Source organism: Alosa sapidissima, chromosome 24, assembly GCF_018492685.1.
Source record: "Alosa sapidissima isolate fAloSap1 chromosome 24, fAloSap1.pri, whole genome shotgun sequence".
Classification (NCBI taxonomy): domain Eukaryota; kingdom Metazoa; phylum Chordata; class Actinopteri; order Clupeiformes; family Clupeidae; genus Alosa; species Alosa sapidissima.
The window spans coordinates 25,445,721-25,454,578 of record NC_055980.1 but is presented as its reverse complement, the minus strand read 5'-3'; the positions used below and the strand labels follow the sequence as shown (position 1 = coordinate 25,454,578).

General features: G+C 44.5%; 1 protein-coding gene across 1 annotated transcript in view; it reads right to left on the bottom strand.

Moving 5' to 3' along the window:
- The window catches only part of LOC121700246 (sterile alpha motif domain-containing protein 14-like), a 39,329-nt gene extending 30,949 nt beyond the window's left edge, over positions 1 to 8,380 (bottom strand). The window contains exon 1 of the mRNA XM_042083110.1: positions 8,142 to 8,380. The gene's annotated coding sequence lies outside the window, so the exon portion shown is untranslated. The remainder of the gene's footprint in view (positions 1 to 8,141) is intronic.
- Between the last annotated feature and the right edge of the window lie 478 nt (positions 8,381 to 8,858).

Below are 8,858 nucleotides of genomic sequence, written 5' to 3'. Positions count from 1 at the left end.
CCTCTTGCTTTTAACACCATGTCTTATTCTCTACACCTGACTATCATATGCATTTGTCATGTATACAGACCTTACTGTCCTGTATTGACCCTAGGCAGATGGGTCAGGCCCTTGAGTCGTGGATCTGCTCGAGGTTTCTTCCTATATGTATCACCAATTCTAGGGAGTTTTTCCTCTGTTCCCCGGTTACCCATGGGCCTCTCTCTTTCTTTTCTTTTCTTCCTTTCTTTCCTTTTTCTCTGATTGCCTACATTCTGTAAAGCGCCATGATACATGTGTAATGTTTTGGCGCTCTATAAGCACAATAAATTGAAAAATTGAATAACTCTGCATGTATATTTTTGTTTCATCAAAAACCTCACTACACACATACAAAAAAGAAGCCGAAAAAATCGAACCCATTCCGAAATGTTTTTTGATGGATAAAAGTTTTGGAGTCTGTGCGCAAATGCAGACAACACAATATAATGTTGTATTTACTTTCCCCTGGCTGACAAATTCGCACCAAAAAATACAGAATCAGAGTACAAAGGCCTGAACTCCAGCGAAAAATGTATCTTAGTTTGAGGTGTAAGCATGTGTGTGTGTGTGTGTGTGTGTGTGTGTGTGTCCCTGTTCTGTTCTGTGCTGTTCTGTTCTGTTGGGTGTGGTATATAAGTGGTGTAGCTGGAGGATGCGGTCAGTGTTTGATTAGATTATGTATGTGTGTGTGTGTGTGTGTGTGTGTGTATGTGTGTGGGAGGGATTCCTCAGTGTTCCTGTCAATCATTGCACCCCACCCTCCTCTCCCCCACCCAGCCCCACGTCCAAACTCTCTGCAGTGCCATCAATGCAGCTCCATTAGCTAACATCTCCACTCATGCATCTTCCATCAGTAGGCCTCCGACGACAGGAACTAGGTCGCTGATTTACCCTCACTGGTCTCCACTGACGCTGGCAGCCAAGCCCTCTGAGAGTTTATGTTGATCTACGGTGTTGATCGATGTTTTATTTGGATGTTTATTTCATTAGAGTTTGCACACATGTCTTTGTGGTGAACTTTGTGTGTGTGTGTGTGTGTCTGTGTGTGTTTGTGTGTATGTTTGTGTGTGTGTGTGTTTGTGTTTGTGTGTGTGTGCGCGTCAGAGAGAGAGAGAGAGAGAGAGTCATATTTGTCCTTGTACATGTAATTGAGCTTTGCCAATAATGTTTCTAAAACATTCATGCCAATAACGCCTTCTTGAATTTACTGTAATTGAATTGACAGTGTCTGTGTTTGTGTTGTGTGTGTATGTCAGTGGTGATGCACAGCCTGATCCAAATGATAATAATAATAATAATAATAATAATAATACATTTTATTTATAAAGCGCCTTTCAAGACACCCAAGGTCGCTTAAAAAATAAAGATGCCGGACGGAGCGGCGTGGTCGCCAGCGTACCTGTAACACGAAGACATGACAAAAAGTCAAGTGTGTGTGTGAATGCTATGCTGGTCATCTGTGGGCTAGTCAGTGTTGTGTCAATGCTATGCTAGTGTAATTGCATCTCTCTCAAATTCAAATCCTCAGTGAAAATGGCTATCTAGATGACAAGGAAGTACAAGATGTTGGGGGGAGTTTTAACCAATCCTCTTAGGGGTATGTTGGGCAGGGGGGGGGGACTAAAACTGGATATGCATTTTTTTTTGAGAGTGAGGAGGGGCAGATTGTTTTTAAAATATGAAGGTGTGTGCTGAATTGTGATTGGTTGTTTTTAAAATGTGAAGGTGTGTGCTGAATTGTGATTGGTTGTTTTTAAAATGTGAAGGTGTGTGCTGAATTGTGATTGGTATGGTTTTATTTTTTATTTGAGGCTCTAGCACTTGGCACTTGTTTCTACAATGTATTATTTAATACCCAACATTGTTTTACTGTAATAAAGTTGTGGCACACACACACACACACACACACACACACACACACACACACACAGCTAACTTGTATTATTTAAATAACCAATATAGTTTTACAGTAATAAAGGTGTGTTAAGCCTCTCTCCCTCTCGATGTTGTGAGTACTGAGAGAACGAAAGGTCGTGTGGTGTAACAGAACAGACCAAAAGCACACGAGGCATGGAGCCAGATGTCTGGGGCAGGAGAGGCATCTGCTCCTTACTCACCACCCACAGGCCTGCCTCCCATATGGACCCTTATACAGTCTCAGTGTGTGTGTGTGTGTGTGTGTGTGTGTGTGTGTGTGTTTATCAATGTGTAGCATGGGTTTGTGTGTGTGTGTGTGTGTGTGTGTGTGTGTGTGTGTGTGTGTGTGTTTATCAATGTGTAGCATGGGTTTGTGTGTGTGTGTGTGTGTGTGTGTGTGTGTGTGTTTATCAATGTGTAGCATGGGTTTGTGTGAGTGTGTGTGAGTGTGTGTGGTTTGTGGTATGGTGCATGATGGGTGTTCTAGCGCAGAATGGCTGCCGTGCATCACCCAGGTGGGTCCTACACATTGATGGTGGTTGAGGTGAGTTTCTCCTCATTCACTGTAAAGCACTTTGGATACCTACAAAAGTGCTATATGTTGTTGTTATTGTTTTTGTTGTTAGTGTGTGGGCTAGTTTAAGGAGTCCCTCGAGCCTTTCTGAGGAAGTGAGGCTTTAATGCAAAACCATGCAACACCATTTGATACTTTTTGAGCTTTGATCATAGCCTGACTGTCACCAGACCCATCTCAACTGAGATATTGGTCTGGGCATTTTTGATTAGCAAGGGGCTTAACCAGCATAGAATTTAAACACATATTTGTACATCAAAAGTTTACTGACTCCTTTTGAAAGTAGAGGAGAGTTAAGGTCCTAGCCTTACACTACATTCTTCAGTCGGACTCGTGACTGATGTGCTTACATTGTACGTTCAAACTGCTCACACGGCAAGATAGCCGACAAAAAATTCTGATATGACCGACAGAAATTCAATCCTAATGAGAAAAATCCAATAGTACTGACAAAAATCTGATTATACTGACAGAAATTCAGTCCTGCTGACAGAAATTCAATCCTACCCACAGGAATCCAATAGTACTGACAGAAATCTGATCCTATAGACACAAATCCGATTCTACCGACACAAATCCGATCATACCGACAGAAATCTGATCCTACCAACATAAATGTGATTCTGCAGACAGAAATTCAATCCTACTGACACAAATCCAGTGTTACCAACAAAATCTGATTTTTCGGAAAATAATCGGATGCTGCCAAAAGAAATCCAATCCTACCAACTGAACCTGGGCTGAAATCTGGTAAAAAATCTTACACTGTCTGCTTGGTTTAAGAGTGACCTGCACGTCTGCATCATGTGATGTCATGAATGCTGAACTTTAAACCACACTGGCAAATCAGTAAGTGGAGGAGAGTGGAGGAGGCAGTACACCTGTAGTTCTTTACACCTGTACACCTGTAGTTCTTTACACCTGTACACCTGTAGTTCATTCTCTATGGTGGATTTACATTATCCCAAATACAAACATGTTAAAGGAGAAATCCAGCGACTTTTCACATAGATCTCCATTTGTTGAGGTCACCGAGTACAGTCAGTACGGCAAAAAGAAGTGAGTTGCTCGAGTTGCTAGTTTCAACAGCTAACGTAGCCAGGCAGCTACACTCTGGGGGCATGTTTGTGAGCCCCCATGTTCATGTCCCCAGAGTGTAGCGCCTCTGTTTCAAACCTCATAAACAAAGGTAAGTAAAGATAGATTATCACAACACTACTCCATAGTCTTGCATTTAAAGGGCAGGGGCTGAGATATGCTTTCAGGTATTTTCTCTGCGGTTGACTTGGCTAAGGTGCCAGAACACTAAATCATGTGATGTGAATCTGCAACTGCAGTTGTCTGAACTGAAGTGCTGTTTATAAACAGAGATTGGAGAGAAGGGCCTCACCAATCCTACAACTGGCTTTACGAGACAACAGAGATGTCCAGCAAGCGGACACACACACACACACAAGAACAAGCAAACACAAAGCAAAACACTAACACACTCACACACACATATGAACGAGCAAACACAAAACAAAACACTAACACACACACACAAGAACAAGCAAACACTAACACACACACACACACACACACACACACACACACACACACGCACGCACACACATACTGTATAGGCCTGGCAGAAGGCATGGGCAATCTGGGCAATTGCCAAGGGCGCCAAACCACCAGGGGCAGCGCTGCGCAGCGAGCTATAGGCTGCAACACTGAAAACATGATTGCCAAATAATGCCACAGACGGTTTACTTGGGAGCAAGTAATTCATGTTCAGTGATATCGGTTAAATAACAGTCATAAATGAGACGTTCAAATCCTAGTGCTGCATAATACAGAAAACATGTAGCCTACAGGTTGAAAAGTTTGGAAAGTTTTCCCAAAAACCGTTTCTCCCGCATTTGATGAGGCTGCTGAGCTTCAGCCTGAATCACCATGCAGGGTTGCTAGCAGTGAAAGGCAGCAGAGAGGGCTACGGTAGGTTATACGGTAAAAACTTCATCTCACCATGTCACCGAATCAGTAAGAGTCCTGAACTCGTTTTCCCGCAATAAGACGGTCATTCGGTAAGACGGGTGATAAGACGGGTGATAGGAGGCACCGCATGGAGACACGGGAGAAGTGTGTGTTCCTAATGTCACGTTTAAATGCACAGCTTACAGATGGCATCATAACTAATAGGTAGCATGATTTCTGTATAGTAGCCTGTAATATAAATATGTTCATGTTATTAGAAAGCCTAAATGTTTAATTAGCTAATTAATTAGGCTATTGCCTTTTTCGTGAAACCCGGTCGCAATTGTCCCGCAACATTTTATTATTTTTCCAATGCAGGTAGCACTAGAAAGTAACAATGCTGAGCTTCCCCGCACATTGAGTCCATCCTGGATGCTGAAGCAGCGCTGAGCTCCCCCACACGTTGAGTCCATCCTGGATGCTGAAGCAGCGCTGAGCTCCCCCACACGTTGAGTCCATCCTGGATGCTGAAGCAGCGCTGAGCTCCCCCACACGTTGAGCCTGGCCCTTTTTAAAGTAGCTCACAGTTTAAAGGCACATAGTCTATGAACATATTCCTATTTTGTCCAGGGCACATGATTGCCTTCTGCCGGCCCTGAATATATATATATATATAGATATATAGTATAGAATACATACACAGACACACGGACAATAAACAATAAGGACAATCCTATGAAAACAAACAGAACTTAGAGCAGCTAATACACAAACAAACACACACACACAGAGAGAGAGAGAGAGAGAGAGAGACACACACACAAAGTAACATACATAAGGCCTCCATGAATGACTTATGAGGATATAAAAGAACAGCGAAGTGAGAACGAATGTTGAGACAATATAGTCTGTCTGGCCTCCGGGGAATGGCCCCAATATATATGACAAACGACTCCACTCATACACACACACAACATACGGACACACACACACACACACACACACACACACACACAGCAGCCGGCAGTAAAGAAAGGCAGGCGTGAAACGACAGGAACGTGATAAGAGTTCCCCACCCTCCTGTTCCACAGGGAAAGAGCCATAGAGCATCATGATCCCAGCCAGGAGGGGCGGAATGTGGTGGATGAAGGAGGGATGGGGGGAGGAGAGGAAAGGAAAGGAGGAGAGGAAATGAGAGGGGAGGAGAGACAAAGGGATGTGGATGGGGGAGGAGAGGAGAGTAGAGGGGAAGAGGGACAGAGAGAGGGAAAGAGGGATGAGGAGGAGAGGAAAGAGAGGAAAGGAGAGGGGAAGAGAGAGAGGAATGAGGATGGGGGAGGTGTTGAAAGGAGAGGAAAAGAGGAGAGGTTGGGAGAGAGGAAAGGAGAAGAGAGAAGACAGGAGAGGGGAGGAGAAGACAGAGATGGAGGGAAGAGAGAGACAGAGAGAGAGAGAGAGAGAGAGAGAGAGAGAGAGTGAGAGAATGATGGGGGAGGAGAGGAGGGATCCCATATCATATAGAATGCTGGAAGGGAGTGGAGAGGTCATGTACACTCAGACCACACAATGCCAGAACACCACAGGAGGTGATGCTGTTTGACACTGTCTGGGTCTTTCACACATACACACACACACACACACACACACACACACACACACACACACACACACACACACACACACACACACACACAGACAGACACACAGACAGACACACAAACACTAACATACCAACAGCAACACTAACATGCAGGGCTAGTTCTGTTTTGACTTACAGTTGTCCTCTGTGTCTCTTACTGGATTTGATTTGAGAGATCATTAACCTTCTTCACATTAATAATGTTAATAATTAATGTCATAGCTACAAGCACTTCCTTTTAGGGATGTTTTGTACATTTGAACATAATACAATTCAGGGGATTGTAAAGAATATTCAGTAGGTTAATGCATAGATCAATGGACTATTAAAGGACTACTTATCAACACATCATAGTCAAGTCAAGTCAAGTCAAGATGGTGTCCACTTCCCAGCAATGATGAAGACCATATTAGGTAAGTAGTATTTTATCAGGAAATTAAATACAACACTAGAGTCAAAGGTATGATTGAGGCTAAGGCTAACCATTGATATACATGCAGCTCATGATAGGGCAGTATGGAGCATAAAAGTGTAATCTTTTGTTATACTAGTCAGAATGACGTTGAGGCTTTGTAAAACTAGTCACTATGAGGCTAAGGCTAATCATTTGTAAAACTAGTCACTATGAAGCTGTAAAACTAGTCACTATGAGGCTAAGGCTAATCATTTGTAAAACTAGTCACTATGAAGCTAAGGCTAATCATTTGTAAAACTAGTCACTATGAGGCTAAGGCTAATCAATTGTAAAACTAGTCACTATGAGGCTAAGGCTAACCATTTGTAAAACTAGTCACTATGAGGCTAAGGCTAATCAATTGTAAAACTAGTCAGTATGATGTTAATAGTTTGTTAAACTAGTCACTATGAGGCTAAGGCTGAAATGAGAATGAAATAATGAACAATAGAGAGATTAAGGGAGAAGTGTAGAACAACAGAAGGAAATGACCAAAGCCAAACACAGACTAAATACCAAAACATTAAATATAATCAAAGAATATTTCAATAGGATAAACTATGGACAAATAAAGGCAGTGGAACAGACAGATAGGCTTTAGGGTGATGTGGTGACATTTCCTCTTGTTTATGGGCCAGTGGCTCACTGGTAAACACAGATAAACGCTTCCTGACCAATGACAGTTCAGGCTCAGTGATGAGGGAGGGACACTCGGGGGTACAGACTATTGGAGGAGTGAGAGATCACAGTGGTGGAAATGGGAAAAGACACTGTACGGAGGTGCCACACACACATACACACACACCGTACAGAGGTGCAACACTCACAAACACACCACTGTACGGAGGTGCAACACACACAAACACACATACACACACACCGTACAGAGGTGCAACACACACAAACACACACACACACACCACTGTACGGAGGTGCAACACACACAAACACACACACACACACACCGTACAGAGGTGCAACACACACAAACACACACACACACACCGTACAGAGGTGCAACACACACAAACACACACACACACACACACACACACACACACACCACTGTACGGAGGTGCAACACACACACACACACATCCGCCACTTGCCCATCTACTACCTCTCTCCATCTCTCTCACTCTCTCTCTCTCTCAATCTTTCTCTCTCTCCATCTCTCTCTCTCACACACACACACACACACAAACAAGCAACAATAAAGTCTCACTCTCTTTTTGACTATCTGTTACACACACACACACACACACACACACACACACACACACACACCACAGACACCCAACACATCTTCTGTGCAAGAGAAGAACAGATTGTTTACAACAACAGAATGCTCTGTCAGAGGCTGTAGCCAGAAGGCTCTAGAAAGAAAGAGTGGGGTGATGAAAGGATGCAGTGAACTAGAGGGAGAGAGAGAGAGATGGAGAGAGAGATGGAGAGATGGAGAGAACACGGAGGAGTGAAGGTAATCGGAGCGATGATGAAAGACGCGCATGAGAGAGAATGAGTAAAGAGAGTGATGTGACGCGACGTGCAAGGACAACTCCATCAGGGCCACTCACCGCGGTCAGGCGCTTGGACGGTCAGATGATGCAGTGAGCTGGCATCGCCCAATGCACTCCGCTACCACACCGGGTCGTCGCTCAGGAGCTGCTGCTCAGGGGATGTGATGCTATTTCCACCAGGCGGAGGAGGAGGAGGAGGAGGAGGAGGTCCTGCCGAGGTGGTGTCTGGACTCACGCTTGCTCTGCTCTGTTCTGCTCCGTGTGTGTCTGTGCGAGCGTGTCTGTGTCTGTGTGTGTGTGTGTGTGTGTCTGTGCACTGGCTGGGAGCGCAACCAAGGACAGCAAGTGAAGAGAGATGAATCGAGAGGGAGGGGGTAGAGAGAGAGAGAGAGAGAGAGGGAGAGAGAGAGGGAGGGGGTAGAGAGAGAGAGAGAGAGGGAGGGGGTAGAGAGAGAGAGAGAGAGAGCAGGAGAGAATGGAAGGGGGAGGAGTGTGAAAAAGGAGGGATGGAACAAGACAGCAGCAGAGGAGAAACAGAGAGAGAGAGAGAGAGAGAGAGAGAGAGAGACTGACAGAGGAAGACAAAATCAAGGCCAAAGCAATGGCAGCATGAGAACCGCTCACACACAAACACACTCACTGGTGCAAGGGTCTGCAATGATGGCTGTGTGTGTGTGTGTGTGCATTGGTGGGATAAAGGGATGAATGAATAAATGGATGGATGGATGGATGAAGGGAAGGATGGAGAGGGGGAGGTCTGGCTGCACTCAGCTG